The sequence below is a fragment of the Anolis carolinensis genome, unplaced genomic scaffold (assembly GCF_035594765.1).
Source record: "Anolis carolinensis isolate JA03-04 unplaced genomic scaffold, rAnoCar3.1.pri scaffold_47, whole genome shotgun sequence".
In the NCBI taxonomy this organism is placed as follows: domain Eukaryota; kingdom Metazoa; phylum Chordata; class Lepidosauria; order Squamata; family Dactyloidae; genus Anolis; species Anolis carolinensis.
This window is the reverse complement of record NW_026943856.1, coordinates 69,095-87,430: the sequence shown is the minus strand read 5'-3', so window position 1 is coordinate 87,430 and position 18,336 is coordinate 69,095.

Sequence of the window (18,336 nt, the reverse complement as noted above, 5' to 3'; positions counted from 1 at the left end):
ATAAATTAAAAAATTCGCAAAATCTCGGCCGGTGGTCGAAAAAATCCGAAACGTGGTACGAGTCGTCCCGTGGCCCGTGGGCGGATGGTGACAAAATTTCAAGGAGCTGGGACTTGTAGTTTTCTCGTAAAAAATACGTTTCAAAAAATAAATTAAAAAATTCGCAAAATCTCGGCCGGTGGTCGAAAAAATCCGAAACGTGGTACGAGTAGTCCCGTGGCCCGTGGGCGGATCGTGACAAAATTTCAAGGAGCTGGGACTTGTCGTTTTCTCGTAAAAAATACGTTTCAAAAAATAAATTAAAAAATTCGCAAAATCTCGGCCGGTGGTCGAAAAAATCCGAAACGTGGTACGAGTAGTCCCGTGGCCCGTGGGCGGATGGTGACAAAATTTCAAGGAGCTGGGACTTGTAGTTTTCTCGTAAAAATACGTTTCAAAAAATAAATTAAAAAATTCGCAAAATCTCGGCCGGTGGTCAAAAAAATCCGAAACGTGGTACGAGTAGTCCCGTGGCCCGTGGGCGGATGGTGACAAAATTTCAAGGAGCTGGGACTTGTAGTTTTCTCGTAAAAAATACGTTTCAAAAAATAAATTAAAAAATTCGCAAAATCTCGGGGGGTGGTCGAAAAAATCCGAAACGTGGTACGAGTCGTCCCGTGGCCCGTGGGCGGATCGTGACAAAATTTCAAGGAGCTGGGACTTGTAGTTTTCTCATAAAAAATACGTTTCAAAAAATAAATTAAAAAATTCGCAAAATCTCGGCCGGTGGTCGAAAAAATCCGAAACGTGGTACGAGTAGTCCCGTGGCCCGTGGGTGGATCGTGACAAAATTTCAAGGAGCTGGGACTTGTAGTTTTCTCGTAAAAAATATGTTTCAAAAAATGAATTAAAAAATTCGCAAAATCTCGGCCGGTGGTCGAAAAAATCCGAAACGTGGTACGAGTAGTCCCGTGGCCCGTGGGCGGATGGTGACAAAATTTCAAGGAGCTGGGACTTGTAGTTTTCTCGTAAAAAATACATTTCAAAAAATAAATTAAAAAATTCGCAAAATCTCGGCCGGTGGTCGAAAAAATCCAAAACGTGGTACGAGTAGTCCCGTGGCCGGTGGGCGGATGGTGACAAAATTTCAAGGAGCTGGGACTTGTAGTTTTCTCGTAAAAAATACGTTTCAATAAATAAATTAAAAAATTCGCAAAATCTCGGCCGGTGGTCGAAAAAATCCGAAACGTGGTACGAGTCGTCCCGTGGCCCGTGGGCGGATGGTGACAAAATTTCAAGGAGCTGGGACTTGTAGTTTTCTCGTAAAAAATACGTTTCAAAAAATAAATTAAAAAATTCGCAAAATCTCGGGGGGTGGTCGAAAAAATCCGAAACGTGGTACGAGTAGTCCCGTGGCCCGTGGGCGGATCGTGACAAAATTTCAAGGAGCTGGGACTTCTCGTTTTCTCGTAAAAAATACGTTTCAAAAAATAAATTAAAAATTCGCAAAATCTCGGCCGGTGGTCGAAAAAATCCGAAACGTGGTACGAGTAGTCCCGTGGCCCGTGGGCGGATGGTGACAAAATTTCAAGGAGCTGGGACTTGTAGTTTTCTCGTAAAAAATACATTTCAAAAAATAAATTAAAAAATTCGCAAAATCTCGGCCGGTGGTCGAAAAAATCCGAAACGTGGTACGAGTCGTCCCGTGGCCCGTGGGCGGATGGTGACAAAATTTCAAGGAGCTGGGACTTGTAGTTTTCTCGTAAAAAATACGTTTCAAAAAATAAATTAAAAAATTCGCAAAATCTTGGGGGGTGGTCGAAAAAATCCGAAACGTGGTACGAGTCGTCCCGTGGCCCGTGGGCGGATGGTGACAAAATTTCAATGAGCTGGGACTTGTAGTTTTCTTGTAAAAAATACGTTTCAAAAAATAAATTAAAAAATTCGCAAAATCTTGGGGGGTGGTCGAAAAAATCCGAAACGTGGTACGAGTCGTCCCGTGGCCCGTGGGCGGATGGTGACAAAATTTCAAGGAGCTGGGACTTGTAGTTTTCTCGTAAAAAATACATTTCTAAAAATAAATTAAAAAATTCGCAAAATCTCGGCCGGTGGTCGAAAAAATCCGAAACGTGGTACGAGTAGTCCCGTGGCCCGTGGGCGGATGGTGACAAAATTTCAAGGAGCTGGGACTTGTAGTTTTCTCGTAAAAAATACGTTTCAAAAAATAAATTAAAAAATTCGCAAAATCTCGGCCGGTGGTTGAAAAAATCCGAAACGTGGTACGAGTAGTCCCGTGGCCCGTGGGCGGATCGTGACAAAATTTCAAGGAGCTGGGACTTGTAGTTTTCTTGTAAAAAATACGTTTCAAAAAATAAATTAAAAAATTCGCAAAATCTTGGGGGGTGGTCGAAAAAATCCGAAACGTGGTACGAGTCGTCCCGTGGCCCGTGGGCGGATCGTGACAAAATTTCAAGGAGCTGGGACTTGTAGTTTTCTCGTAAAAAATACATTTCAAAAAATAAATTAAAAAATTCGCAAAATCTCGGCCGGTGGTCGAAAAAATCCGAAACGTGGTACGAGTAGTCCCGTGGCCCGTGGGCGAATGGTGACAAAATTTCAAGGAGCTGGGACTTGTAGTTTTCTCGTAAAAATACATTTCAAAAAATAAATTAAAAAATTCGCAAAATCTCGGCCGGTGGTCGAAAAAATCCGAAACGTGGTACGAGTAGTCCCGTGGCCCGTGGGCGGATGGTGACAAAATTTCAAGGAGCTGGGACTTGTAGTTTTCTCGTAAAAAATACGTTTCAAAAAATAAATTAAAAAATTCGCAAAATCTCGGCCGGTGGTCGAAAAAATCCGAAACGTGGTACGAGTCGTCCCGTGGCCCGTGGGCGGATGGTGACAAAATTTCAAGGAGCTGGGACTTGTAGTTTTCTCGTAAAAAATACGTTTCAAAAAATAAATTAAAAAATTCGCAAAATCTCGGCCGGTGGTCGAAAAAATCCGAAACGTGGTACGAGTAGTCCCGTGGCCCGTGGGCGGATCGTGACAAAATTTCAAGGAGCTGGGACTTGTCGTTTTCTCGTAAAAAATACGTTTCAAAAAATAAATTAAAAAATTCGCAAAATCTCGGGGGGTGGTCGAAAAAATCCGAAACGTGGTACGAGTAGTCCCGTGGCCCGTGGGCGGATGGTGACAAAATTTCAAGGAGCTGGGACTTGTAGTTTTCTCGTAAAAATACATTTCAAAAAATAAATTAAAAAATTTGCAAAATCTCGGCCGGTGGTCGAAAAAATCCGAAACGTGGTACGAGTAGTCCCGTGGCCCGTGGGCGGATGGTGACAAAATTTCAAGGAGCTGGGACTTGTAGTTTTCTCGTAAAAAATACGTTTCAAAAAATAAATTAAAAAATTCGCAAAATCTCGGGGGGTGGTCGAAAAAATCCGAAACGTGGTACGAGTCGTCCCGTGGCCCGTGGGCGGATCGTGACAAAATTTCAAGGAGCTGGGACTTGTAGTTTTCTCATAAAAAATACGTTTCAAAAAATAAATTAAAAAATTCGCAAAATCTCGGCCGGTGGTCGAAAAAATCCGAAACGTGGTACGAGTAGTCCCGTGGCCCGTGGGTGGATCGTGACAAAATTTCAAGGAGCTGGGACTTGTAGTTTTCTCGTAAAAAATATGTTTCAAAAAATGAATTAAAAAATTCGCAAAATCTCGGCCAGTGGTCGAAAATATCCGAAACTTGGTACGAGTAGTCCCGTGGCCCGTGGGCGGATGGTGACAAAATTTCAAGGAGCTGGGACTTGTAGTTTTCTCGTAAAAATACATTTCAAAAAATAAATTAAAAAATTCGCAAAATCTCGGCCGGTGGTCGAAAAAATCCGAAACGTGGTACGAGTCGTCCCGTGGCCCGTGGGCGGATCGTGACAAAATTTCAAGGAGCTGGGACTTGTAGTTTTCTCGTAAAAAATACATTTCAAAAAATAAATTAAAAAATTCGCAAAATCTCGGCCGGTGGTCGAAAAAATCCGAAACGTGGTACGAGTAGTCCCGTGGCCCGTGGGCGGATCGTGACAAAATTTCAAGGAGCTGGGACTTGTCGTTTTCTCGTAAAAAATACGTTTCAAAAAATAAATTAAAAAATTCGCAAAATCTCGGGGGGTGGTCGAAAAAATCCGAAACGTGGTACGAGTAGTCCCGTGGCCCGTGGGCGGATGGTGACAAAATTTCAAGGAGCTGGGACTTGTAGTTTTCTCGTAAAAATACATTTCAAAAAATAAATTAAAAAATTCGCAAAATCTCGGCCGGTGGTCGAAAAAATCCGAAACGTGGTACGAGTAGTCCCGTGGCCCGTGGGCGGATGGTGACAAAATTTCAAGGAGCTGGGACTTGTAGTTTTCTCGTAAAAAATACGTTTCAAAAAATAAATTAAAAAATTCGCAAAATCTCGGCCGGTGGTCGAAAAAATCCGAAACGTGGTACGAGTCGTCCCGTGGCCCGTGGGCGGATCGTGACAAAATTTCAAGGAGCTGGGACTTGTAGTTTTCTCATAAAAAATACGTTTCAAAAAATAAATTAAAAAATTCGCAAAATCTCGGCCGGTGGTCGAAAAAATCCGAAACGTGGTACGAGTAGTCCCGTGGCCCGTGGGTGGATCGTGACAAAATTTCAAGGAGCTGGGACTTGTAGTTTTCTCGTAAAAAATATGTTTCAAAAAATGAATTAAAAAATTCGCAAAATCTCGGCCAGTGGTCGAAAATATCCGAAACTTGGTACGAGTAGTCCCGTGGCCCGTGGGCGGATGGTGACAAAATTTCAAGGAGCTGGGACTTGTAGTTTTCTCGTAAAAAATACATTTCAAAAAATAAATTAAAAAATTCGCAAAATCTCGGCCGGTGGTCGAAAAAATCCGAAACGTGGTACGAGTCGTCCCGTGGCCCGTGGGCGGATCGTGACAAAATTTCAAGGAGCTGGGACTTGTAGTTTTCTCGTAAAAAATACATTTCAAAAAATAAATTAAAAAATTTGCAAAATCTCGGCCGGTGGTCGAAAAAATCCGAAACGTGGTACGAGTAGTCCCGTGGCCCGTGGGCGGATGGTGACAAAATTTCAAGGAGCTGGGACTTGTAGTTTTCTCGTAAAAAATACGTTTCAAAAAATAAATTAAAAAATTCGCAAAATCTCGGCCGGTGGTCGAAAAAATCCGAAACGTGGTACGAGTCGTCCCGTGGCCCGTGGGCGGATGGTGACAAAATTTCAAGGAGCTGGGACTTGTAGTTTTCTCGTAAAAAATACGTTTCAAAAAATAAATTAAAAAATTCGCAAAATCTCGGCCGGTGGTCGAAAAAATCCGAAACGTGGTACGAGTAGTCCCGTGGCCCGTGGGCGGATCGTGACAAAATTTCAAGGAGCTGGGACTTGTCGTTTTCTCGTAAAAAATACGTTTCAAAAAATAAATTAAAAAATTCGCAAAATCTCGGCCGGTGGTCGAAAAAATCCGAAACGTGGTACGAGTAGTCCCGTGGCCCGTGGGCGGATGGTGACAAAATTTCAAGGAGCTGGGACTTGTAGTTTTCTCGTAAAAATACATTTCAAAAAATAAATTAAAAAATTCGCAAAATCTCGGCCGGTGGTCGAAAAAATCCGAAACGTGGTACGAGTAGTCCCGTGGCCCGTGGGCGGATGGTGACAAAATTTCAAGGAGCTGGGACTTGTAGTTTTCTCGTAAAAAATACGTTTCAAAAAATAAATTAAAAAATTCGCAAAATCTCGGGGGGTGGTCGAAAAAATCCGAAACGTGGTACGAGTCGTCCCGTGGCCCGTGGGCGGATCGTGACAAAATTTCAAGGAGCTGGGACTTGTAGTTTTCTCATAAAAAATACGTTTCAAAAAATAAATTAAAAAATTCGCAAAATCTCGGCCGGTGGTCGAAAAAATCCGAAACGTGGTACGAGTAGTCCCGTGGCCCGTGGGTGGATCGTGACAAAATTTCAAGGAGCTGGGACTTGTAGTTTTCTCGTAAAAAATATGTTTCAAAAAATGAATTAAAAAATTCGCAAAATCTCGGCCGGTGGTCGAAAAAATCCGAAACGTGGTACGAGTAGTCCCGTGGCCCGTGGGCGGATGGTGACAAAATTTCAAGGAGCTGGGACTTGTAGTTTTCTCATAAAAAATACGTTTCAAAAAATAAATTAAAAAATTCGCAAAATCTCGGCCGGTGGTCGAAAAAATCCGAAACGTGGTACGAGTAGTCCCGTGGCCCGTGGGTGGATCGTGACAAAATTTCAAGGAGCTGGGACTTGTAGTTTTCTCGTAAAAAATACGTTTCAAAAAATAAATTAAAAAATTCGCAAAATCTCGGGGGGTGGTCGAAAAAATCCGAAACGTGGTACGAGTAGTCCCGTGGCCCGTGGGCGGATCGTGACAAAATTTCAAGGAGCTGGGACTTCTCGTTTTCTCGTAAAAAATACGTTTCAAAAAATAAATTAAAAATTCGCAAAATCTCGGCCGGTGGTCGAAAAAATCCGAAACGTGGTACGAGTAGTCCCGTGGCCCGTGGGCGGATGGTGACAAAATTTCAAGGAGCTGGGACTTGTAGTTTTCTCGTAAAAAATACATTTCAAAAAATAAATTAAAAAATTCGCAAAATCTCGGCCGGTGGTCGAAAAAATCCGAAACGTGGTACGAGTCGTCCCGTGGCCCGTGGGCGGATGGTGACAAAATTTCAATGAGCTGGGACTTGTAGTTTTCTTGTAAAAAATACGTTTCAAAAAATAAATTAAAAAATTCGCAAAATCTTGGGGGGTGGTCGAAAAAATCCGAAACGTGGTACGAGTCGTCCCGTGGCCCGTGGGCGGATGGTGACAAAATTTCAAGGAGCTGGGACTTGTAGTTTTCTCGTAAAAAATACATTTCTAAAAATAAATTAAAAAATTCGCAAAATCTCGGCCGGTGGTCGAAAAAATCCGAAACGTGGTACGAGTAGTCCCGTGGCCCGTGGGCGGATGGTGACAAAATTTCAAGGAGCTGGGACTTGTAGTTTTCTCGTAAAAAATACGTTTCAAAAAATAAATTAAAAAATTCGCAAAATCTCGGCCGGTGGTTGAAAAAATCCGAAACGTGGTACGAGTAGTCCCGTGGCCCGTGGGCGGATCGTGACAAAATTTCAAGGAGCTGGGACTTGTAGTTTTCTTGTAAAAAATACGTTTCAAAAAATAAATTAAAAAATTCGCAAAATCTTGGGGGGTGGTCGAAAAAATCCGAAACGTGGTACGAGTCGTCCCGTGGCCCGTGGGCGGATCGTGACAAAATTTCAAGGAGCTGGGACTTGTAGTTTTCTCGTAAAAAATACATTTCAAAAAATAAATTAAAAAATTCGCAAAATCTCGGCCGGTGGTCGAAAAAATCCGAAACGTGGTACGAGTAGTCCCGTGGCCCGTGGGCGAATGGTGACAAAATTTCAAGGAGCTGGGACTTGTAGTTTTCTCGTAAAAATACATTTCAAAAAATAAATTAAAAAATTCGCAAAATCTCGGCCGGTGGTCGAAAAAATCCGAAACGTGGTACGAGTAGTCCCGTGGCCCGTGGGCGGATGGTGACAAAATTTCAAGGAGCTGGGACTTGTAGTTTTCTCGTAAAAAATACGTTTCAAAAAATAAATTAAAAAATTCGCAAAATCTCGGCCGGTGGTCGAAAAAATCCGAAACGTGGTACGAGTCGTCCCGTGGCCCGTGGGCGGATGGTGACAAAATTTCAAGGAGCTGGGACTTGTAGTTTTCTCGTAAAAAATACGTTTCAAAAAATAAATTAAAAAATTCGCAAAATCTCGGCCGGTGGTCGAAAAAATCCGAAACGTGGTACGAGTAGTCCCGTGGCCCGTGGGCGGATCGTGACAAAATTTCAAGGAGCTGGGACTTGTCGTTTTCTCGTAAAAAATACGTTTCAAAAAATAAATTAAAAAATTCGCAAAATCTCGGGGGGTGGTCGAAAAAATCCGAAACGTGGTACGAGTAGTCCCGTGGCCCGTGGGCGGATGGTGACAAAATTTCAAGGAGCTGGGACTTGTAGTTTTCTCGTAAAAATACATTTCAAAAAATAAATTAAAAAATTCGCAAAATCTCGGCCGGTGGTCGAAAAAATCCGAAACGTGGTACGAGTAGTCCCGTGGCGCGTGGGCGGATGGTGACAAAATTTCAAGGAGCTGGGACTTGTAGTTTTCTCGTAAAAAATACGTTTCAAAAAATAAATTAAAAAATTCGCAAAATCTCGGGGGGTGGTCGAAAAAATCCGAAACGTGGTACGAGTCGTCCCGTGGCCCGTGGGCGGATCGTGACAAAATTTCAAGGAGCTGGGACTTGTAGTTTTCTCATAAAAAATACGTTTCAAAAAATAAATTAAAAAATTCGCAAAATCTCGGCCGGTGGTCGAAAAAATCCGAAACGTGGTACGAGTAGTCCCGTGGCCCGTGGGTGGATCGTGACAAAATTTCAAGGAGCTGGGACTTGTAGTTTTCTCGTAAAAAATATGTTTCAAAAAATGAATTAAAAAATTCGCAAAATCTCGGCCAGTGGTCGAAAATATCCGAAACTTGGTACGAGTAGTCCCGTGGCCCGTGGGCGGATGGTGACAAAATTTCAAGGAGCTGGGACTTGTAGTTTTCTCGTAAAAAATACATTTCAAAAAATAAATTAAAAAATTCGCAAAATCTCGGCCGGTGGTCGAAAAAATCCGAAACGTGGTACGAGTCGTCCCGTGGCCCGTGGGCGGATCGTGACAAAATTTCAAGGAGCTGGGACTTGTCGTTTTCTCGTAAAAAATACATTTCAAAAAATAAATTAAAAAATTCGCAAAATCTCGGCCGGTGGTCGAAAAAATCCGAAACGTGGTACGAGTAGTCCCGTGGCCCGTGGGCGGATCGTGACAAAATTTCAAGGAGCTGGGACTTGTCGTTTTCTCGTAAAAAATACGTTTCAAAAAATAAATTAAAAAATTCGCAAAATCTCGGGGGGTGGTCGAAAAAATCCGAAACGTGGTACGAGTAGTCCCGTGGCCCGTGGGCGGATGGTGACAAAATTTCAAGGAGCTGGGACTTGTAGTTTTCTCGTAAAAATACATTTCAAAAAATAAATTAAAAAATTCGCAAAATCTCGGCCGGTGGTCGAAAAAATCCGAAACGTGGTACGAGTAGTCCCGTGGCCCGTGGGCGGATGGTGACAAAATTTCAAGGAGCTGGGACTTGTAGTTTTCTCGTAAAAAATACGTTTCAAAAAATAAATTAAAAAATTCGCAAAATCTCGGGGGGTGGTCGAAAAAATCCGAAACGTGGTACGAGTCGTCCCGTGGCCCGTGGGCGGATCGTGACAAAATTTCAAGGAGCTGGGACTTGTAGTTTTCTCATAAAAAATACGTTTCAAAAAATAAATTAAAAAATTCGCAAAATCTCGGCCGGTGGTCGAAAAAATCCGAAACGTGGTACGAGTAGTCCCGTGGCCCGTGGGTGGATCGTGACAAAATTTCAAGGAGCTGGGACTTGTAGTTTTCTCGTAAAAAATATGTTTCAAAAAATGAATTAAAAAAATCGCAAAATCTCGGCCAGTGGTCGAAAATATCCGAAACTTGGTACGAGTAGTCCCGTGGCCCGTGGGCGGATGGTGACAAAATTTCAAGGAGCTGGGACTTGTAGTTTTCTCGTAAAAAATACATTTCAAAAAATAAATTAAAAAATTCGCAAAATCTCGGCCGGTGGTCGAAAAAATCCGAAACGTGGTACGAGTCGTCCCGTGGCCCGTGGGCGGATCGTGACAAAATTTCAAGGAGCTGGGACTTGTAGTTTTCTCGTAAAAAATACATTTCAAAAAATAAATTAAAAAATTCGCAAAATCTCGGCCGGTGGTCGAAAAAATCCGAAACGTGGTACGAGTAGTCCCGTGGCCCGTGGGCGAATGGTGACAAAATTTCAAGGAGCTGGGACTTGTAGTTTTCTCGTAAAAAATACATTTCAAAAAATAAATTAAAAAATTTGCAAAATCTCGGCCGGTGGTCGAAAAAATCCGAAACGTGGTACGAGTAGTCCCGTGGCCCGTGGGCGGATGGTGACAAAATTTCAAGGAGCTGGGACTTGTAGTTTTCTCGTAAAAAATACGTTTCAAAAAATAAATTAAAAAATTCGCAAAATCTCGGCCGGTGGTCGAAAAAATCCGAAACGTGGTACGAGTCGTCCCGTGGCCCGTGGGCGGATGGTGACAAAATTTCAAGGAGCTGGGACTTGTAGTTTTCTCGTAAAAAATACGTTTCAAAAAATAAATTAAAAAATTCGCAAAATCTCGGCCGGTGGTCGAAAAAATCCGAAACGTGGTACGAGTAGTCCCGTGGCCCGTGGGCGGATCGTGACAAAATTTCAAGGAGCTGGGACTTGTCGTTTTCTCGTAAAAAATACGTTTCAAAAAATAAATTAAAAAATTCGCAAAATCTCGGCCGGTGGTCGAAAAAATCCGAAACGTGGTACGAGTAGTCCCGTGGCCCGTGGGCGGATGGTGACAATATTTCAAGGAGCTGGGACTTGTAGTTTTCTCGTAAAAATACATTTCAAAAAATAAATTAAAAAATTCGCAAAATCTCGGCCGGTGGTCGAAAAAATCCGAAACGTGGTACGAGTAGTCCCGTGGCCCGTGGGCGGATGGTGACAAAATTTCAAGGAGCTGGGACTTGTAGTTTTCTCGTAAAAAATACGTTTCAAAAAATAAATTAAAAAATTCGCAAAATCTCGGGGGGTGGTCGAAAAAATCCGAAACGTGGTACGAGTCGTCCCGTGGCCCGTGGGCGGATCGTGACAAAATTTCAAGGAGCTGGGACTTGTAGTTTTCTCATAAAAAATACGTTTCAAAAAATAAATTAAAAAATTCGCAAAATCTCGGCCGGTGGTCGAAAAAATCCGAAACGTGGTACGAGTAGTCCCGTGGCCCGTGGGTGGATCGTGACAAAATTTCAAGGAGCTGGGACTTGTAGTTTTCTCGTAAAAAATATGTTTCAAAAAATGAATTAAAAAATTCGCAAAATCTCGGCCGGTGGTCGAAAAAATCCGAAACGTGGTACGAGTAGTCCCGTGGCCCGTGGGCGGATGGTGACAAAATTTCAAGGAGCTGGGACTTGTAGTTTTCTCATAAAAAATACGTTTCAAAAAATAAATTAAAAAATTCGCAAAATCTCGGCCGGTGGTCGAAAAAATCCGAAACGTGGTACGAGTAGTCCCGTGGCCCGTGGGTGGATCGTGACAAAATTTCAAGGAGCTGGGACTTGTAGTTTTCTCGTAAAAAATATGTTTCAAAAAATGAATTAAAAAATTCGCAAAATCTCGGCCGGTGGTCGAAAAAATCCGAAACGTGGTACGAGTAGTCCCGTGGCCCGTGGGCGGATGGTGACAAAATTTCAAGGAACTGGGACTTGTAGTTTTCTCATAAAAAATACGTTTCAATAAATAAATTAAAAAATTCGCAAAATCTCGGCCGGTGGTCGAAAAAATCCGAAACGTGGTACGAGTCGTCCCATGGCCCGTGGGCGGATGGTGACAAAATTTCAAGGAGCTGGGACTTGTAGTTTTCTCGTAAAAAATACGTTTCAAAAAATAAATTAAAAAATTCGCAAAATCTCGGGGGGTGGTCGAAAAAATCCGAAACGTGGTACGAGTAGTCCCGTGGCCCGTGGGCGGATCGTGACAAAATTTCAAGGAGCTGGGACTTGTCGTTTTCTCGTAAAAAATACGTTTCAAAAAATAAATTAAAAATTCGCAAAATCTCGGCCGGTGGTCGAAAAAATCCGAAACGTGGTACGAGTAGTCCCGTGGCCCGTGGGCGGATGGTGACAAAATTTCAAGGAGCTGGGACTTGTAGTTTTCTCGTAAAAATACATTTCAAAAAATAAATTAAAAAATTCGCAAAATCTCGGCCGGTGGTCGAAAAAATCCGAAACGTGGTACGAGTAGTCCCGTGGCCCGTGGGCGGATGGTGACAAAATTTCAAGGAGCTGGGACTTGTAGTTTTCTCGTAAAAAATATGTTTCAAAAAATAAATTAAAAAATTCGCAAAATCTCGGCCGGTGGTCGAAAAAATCCGAAACGTGGTACGAGTCGTCCCGTGGCCCGTGGGCGGATGGTGACAAAATTTCAAGGAGCTGGGACTTGTAGTTTTCTCGTAAAAAATACGTTTCAAAAAATAAATTAAAAAATTCGCAAAATCTCGGCCGGTGGTCGAAAAAATCCGAAACGTGGTACGAGTCGTCCCGTGGCCCGTGGGCGGATCGTGACAAAATTTCAAGGAGCTGGGACTTGTCGTTTTCTCGTAAAAAATACGTTTCAAAAAATAAATTAAAAAATTCGCAAAATCTCGGGGGGTGGTCGAAAAAATCCGAAACGTGGTACGAGTAGTCCCGTGGCCCGTGGGCGGATGGTGACAAAATTTCAAGGAGCTGGGACTTGTAGTTTTCTCGTAAAAATACATTTCAAAAAATAAATTAAAAAATTCGCAAAATCTCGGCCGGTGGTCGAAAAAATCCGAAACGTGGTACGAGTAGTCCCGTGGCCCGTGGGCGGATGGTGACAAAATTTCAAGGAGCTGGGACTTGTAGTTTTCTTGTAAAAAATACGTTTCAAAAAATAAATTAAAAAATTCGCAAAATCTCGGGGGGTGGTCGAAAAAATCCGAAACGTGGTACGAGTCGTCCCGTGGCCCGTGGGCGGATCGTGACAAAATTTCAAGGAGCTGGGACTTGTAGTTTTCTCATAAAAAATACGTTTCAAAAAATAAATTAAAAAATTCGCAAAATCTCGGCCGGTGGTCGAAAAAATCCGAAACGTGGTACGAGTAGTCCCGTGGCCCGTGGGTGGATCGTGACAAAATTTCAAGGAGCTGGGACTTGTAGTTTTCTCGTAAAAAATATGTTTCAAAAAATGAATTAAAAAATTCGCAAAATCTCGGCCAGTGGTCGAAAATATCCGAAACTTGGTACGAGTAGTCCCGTGGCCCGTGGGCGGATGGTGACAAAATTTCAAGGAGCTGGGACTTGTAGTTTTCTCGTAAAAAATACATTTCAAAAAATAAATTAAAAAATTCGCAAAATCTCGGCCGGTGGTCGAAAAAATCCGAAACGTGGTACGAGTCGTCCCGTGGCCCGTGGGCGGATCGTGACAAAATTTCAAGGAGCTGGGACTTGTCGTTTTCTCGTAAAAAATACGTTTCAAAAAATAAATTAAAAAATTCGCAAAATCTCGGCCGGTGGTCGAAAAAATCCGAAACGTGGTACGAGTAGTCCCGTGGCCCGTGGGCGGATGGTGACAAAATTTCAAGGAGCTGGGACTTGTAGTTTTCTCGTAAAAATACATTTCAAAAAATAAATTAAAAAATTCGCAAAATCTCGGCCGGTGGTCGAAAAAATCTGAAACGTGGTACGAGTAGTCCCGTGGCCCGTGGGCGGATGGTGACAAAATTTCAAGGAGCTGGGACTTGTAGTTTTCTCGTAAAAAATACGTTTCAAAAAATAAATTAAAAAATTCGCAAAATCTCGGGGGGTGGTCGAAAAAATCCGAAACGTGGTACGAGTCGTCCCGTGGCCCGTGGGCGGATCGTGACAAAATTTCAAGGAGCTGGGACTTGTAGTTTTCTCATAAAAAATACGTTTCAAAAAATAAATTAAAAAATTCGCAAAATCTCGGCCGGTGGTCGAAAAAATCCGAAACGTGGTACGAGTAGTCCCGTGGCCCGTGGGTGGATCGTGACAAAATTTCAAGGAGCTGGGACTTGTAGTTTTCTCGTAAAAAATATGTTTCAAAAAATGAATTAAAAAATTCGCAAAATCTCGGCCGGTGGTCGAAAAAATCCGAAACGTGGTACGAGTAGTCCCGTGGCCCGTGGGCGGATGGTGACAAAATTTCAAGGAGCTGGGACTTGTAGTTTTCTCGTAAAAAATACATTTCAAAAAATAAATTAAAAAATTCGCAAAATCTCGGCCGGTGGTCGAAAAAATCCGAAACGTGGTACGAGTAGTCCCGTGGCCGGTGGGCGGATGGTGACAAAATTTCAAGGAGCTGGGACTTGTAGTTTTCTCGTAAAAAATACGTTTCAATAAATAAATTAAAAAATTCGCAAAATCTCGGCCGGTGGTCGAAAAAATCCGAAACGTGGTACGAGTCGTCCCGTGGCCCGTGGGCGGATGGTGACAAAATTTCAAGGAGCTGGGACTTGTAGTTTTCTCGTAAAAAATACGTTTCAAAAAATAAATTAAAAAATTCGCAAAATCTCGGGGGGTGGTCGAAAAAATCCGAAACGTGGTACGAGTAGTCCCGTGGCGCGTGGGCGGATCGTGACAAAATTTCAAGGAGCTGGGACTTGTCGTTTTCTCGTAAAAAATACGTTTCAAAAAATAAATTAAAAATTCGCAAAATCTCGGCCGGTGGTCGAAAAAATCCGAAACGTGGTACGAGTAGTCCCGTGGCCCGTGGGCGGATGGTGACAAAATTTCAAGGAGCTGGGACTTGTAGTTTTCTCGTAAAAAATACATTTCAAAAAATAAATTAAAAAATTCGCAAAATCTCGGCCGGTGGTCGAAAAAATCCGAAACGTGGTACGAGTCGTCCCGTGGCCCGTGGGCGGATGGTGACAAAATTTCAAGGAGCTGGGACTTGTAGTTTTCTCGTAAAAAATACGTTTCAAAAAATAAATTAAAAAATTCGCAAAATCTTGGGGGGTGGTCGAAAAAATCCGAAACGTGGTACGAGTCGTCCCGTGGCCCGTGGGCGGATCGTGACAAAATTTCAAGGAGCTGGGACTTGTAGTTTTCTCGTAAAAAATACGTTTCAAAAAATAAATTAAAAAATTCGCAAAATCTCGGCCGGTGGTCGAAAAAATCCGAAACGTGGTACGAGTCGTCCCGTGGCCCGTGGGCGGATCGTGACAAAATTTCAAGGAGCTGGGACTTGTCGTTTTCTCGTAAAAAATACGTTTCAAAAAATAAATTAAAAAATTCGCAAAATCTCGGGGGGTGGTCGAAAAAATCCGAAACGTGGTACGAGTCGTCCCGTGGCCCGTGGGCGGATCGTGACAAAATTTCAAGGAGCTGGGACTTGTAGTTTTCTCATAAAAAATACGTTTCAAAAAATAAATTAAAAAATTCGCAAAATCTCGGCCGGTGGTCGAAAAAATCCGAAACGTGGTACGAGTCGTCCCGTGGCCCGTGGGCGGATCGTGACAAAATTTCAAGGAGCTGGGACTTGTAGTTTTCTCGTAAAAAAATACGTGTCAAAAAATAAATTAAAAAATTCGCAAAATCTCGGCCGGTGGTCGAAAAAATCCGAAACGTGGTACGAGTCGTCCCGTGGCCCGTGGGTGGATCGTGACAAAATTTCAAGGAGCTGGGACTTGTAGTTTTCTCGTAAAAAATACATTTCAAAAAATAAATTAAAAAATTCGCAAAATCTCGGCCGGTGGTCGATAAAATCCGAAACGTGGTACGAGTAGTCCCGTGGCCCGTGGGCGGATGGTGACAAAATTTCAAGGAGCTGGGACTTGTAGTTTTCTCGTAAAAAATACGTTTCAAAAAATAAATTAAAAAATTCGCAAAATCTCGGGGGGTGGTCGAAAAAATCCGAAACGTGGTAGGAGTAGTCCCGTGGCCCGTGGGCGGATCGTGACAAAATTTCAAGGAGCTGGGACTTGTAGTTTTCTCGTAAAAAATACGTTTCAAAAAATAAATTAAAAAATTCGCAAAATCTCGGCCGGTGGTCGAAAAAATCCGAAACGTGGTACGAGTCGTCCCGCGGCCCGTGGGCGGATCGTGACAAAATTTCAAGGAGCTGGGACTTGTAGTTTTCTCGTAAAAAAATACGTGTCAAAAAATAAATTAAAAAATTCGCAAAATCTCGGCCGGTGGTCAAAAAAATCCGAAACGTGGTACGAGTAGTCCCGTGGCCTGTGGGTGGATCGTGACAAAATTTCAAGCAGCTGGGACTTGTAGTTTTCTCGTAAAAAATATGTTTCAAAAAATGAATTAAAAAATTCGCAAAATCTCGGCCAGTGGTCGAAAAAATCCGAAACGTGGTACGAGTAGTCCCGTGGCCCGTGGGCGGATGGTGACAAAATTTCAAGGAGCTGGGACTTGTAGTTTTCTCGTAAAAAATATGTTTCAAAAAATGAATTAAAAAATTCGCAAAATCTCGGCCGGTGGTCGAAAAAATCCGAAACGTGGTACGAGTCGTCCCGTGGCCCGTGGGCGGATGGTGACAAAATTTCAAGGAGCTGGGACTTGTCGTTTTCTCGTAAAAAATACTTTTCAAAAAATAAATTAAAAAATTCGCAAAATCTCGGCCGGTGGTCGAAAAAATCCGAAACGTGGTACGAGTCGTCCCGTGGCCCGTGGGCGGATGGTGACAAAATTTCAAGGAGCTGGGACTTGTAGTTTTCTCGTAAAAAATACATTTCAAAAAATAAATTAAAAAATTCGCAAAATCTCGGCCGGTGGTCGAAAAAATCCGAAACGTGGTACGAGTAGTCCCGTGGCCCGTGGGCGGATGGTGACAAAATTTCAAGGAGCTGGGACTTGTAGTTTTCTCGTAAAAAATACATTTCAAAAAATAAATTAAAAAATTCGCAAAATCTCGGCCGGTGGTCGAAAAAATCCGAAACGTGGTACGAGTCGTCCCGTGGCCCGTGGGCGGAAGGTGACAAAATTTCAAGGAGCTGGGACTTGTAGTTTTCTCGTAAAAAATACGTTTCAAAAAATAAATTAAAAAATTCGCAAAATCTCGGCCGGTGGTCGAAAAAATCCGAAACGTGGTACGAGTAGTCCCGTGGCCCGTGGGCGGATGGTGACAAAATTTCAAGGAGCTGGGACTTGTAGTTTTCTCGTAAAAAATACGTTTCAAAAAATGAATTAAAAAATTCGCAAAATCTCGGCCGGTGGTCGAAAAAATCCGAAACGTGGTACGAGTAGTCCCGTGGCCCGTGGGCGGATCGTGACAAAATTTCAAGGAGCTGGGACTTGTAGTTTTCTCGTAAAAAATACGTGTCAAAAAATAAATTAAAAAATTCGCAAAATCTCGGCCGGTGGTCGAAAAAATCCGAAACGTGGTACGAGTCGTCCCGTGGCCCGTGGGCGGATGGTGACAAAATTTCAAGGAGCTGGGACTTGTCGTTTTCTCGTAAAAAATACTTTTCAAAAAATATATTAAAAAATTCGCAAAATCTCGGCCGGTGGTCGAAAAAATCCGAAACGTGGTACGAGTCGTCCCGTGGCCCGTGGGCGGATGGTGACAAAATTTCAAGGAGCTGGGACTTGTAGTTTTCTCGTAAAAAATACATTTCAAAAAATAAATTAAAAAATTCGCAAAATCTCGGCCGGTGGTCGAAAAAATCCGAAACGTGGTACGAGTAGTCCCGTGGCCCGTGGGCGGATGGTGACAAAATTTCAAGGAGCTGGGACTTGTAGTTTTCTCGTAAAAAATACATTTCAAAAAATAAATTAAAAAATTCGCAAAATCTCGGCCGGTGGTCGAAAAAATCCGAAACGTGGTACGAGTCGTCCCGTGGCCCGTGGGCGGATGGTGACAAAATTTCAAGGAGCTGGGACTTGTAGTTTTCTCGTAAAAAATACATTTCAAAAAATAAATTAAAAAATTCGCAAAATCTCGGCCGGTGGTCGAAAAAATCCGAAACGTGGTACGAGTCGTCCCGTGGCCCGTGGGCGGAAGGTGACAAAATTTCAAGGAGCTGGGACTTGTCGTTTTCTCGTAAAAAATACTTTTCAAAAAATAAATTAAAAAATTCGCAAAATCTCGGCCGGTGGTCGAAAAAATCCGAAACGTGGTACGAGTAGTCCCGTGGCCCGTGGGCGGATGGTGACAAAATTTCAAGGAGCTGGGACTTGTAGTTTTCTCGTAAAAAATACATTTCAAAAAATAAATTAAAAAATTCGCAAAATCTCGGCCGGTGGTCGAAAAAATCCGAAACGTGGTACGAGTAGTCCCGTGGCCCGTGGGCGGATGGTGACAAAATTTCAAGGAGCTGGGACTTGTAGTTTTCTCGTAAAAAATACATTTCAAAAAATAAATTAAAAAATTCGCAAAATCTCGGCCGGTGGTCGAAAAAATCCGAAACGTGGTACGAGTCGTCCCGTGGCCCGTGGGCGGAAGGTGACAAAATTTCAAGGAGCTGGGACTTGTAGTTTTCTCGTAAAAAATACGTTTCAAAAAATAAATTAAAAAATTCGCAAAATCTCGGCCGGTGGTCGAAAAAATCCGAAACGTGGTACGAGTAGTCCCGTGGCCCGTGGGCGGATGGTGACAAAATTTCAAGGAGCTGGGACTTGTCGTTTT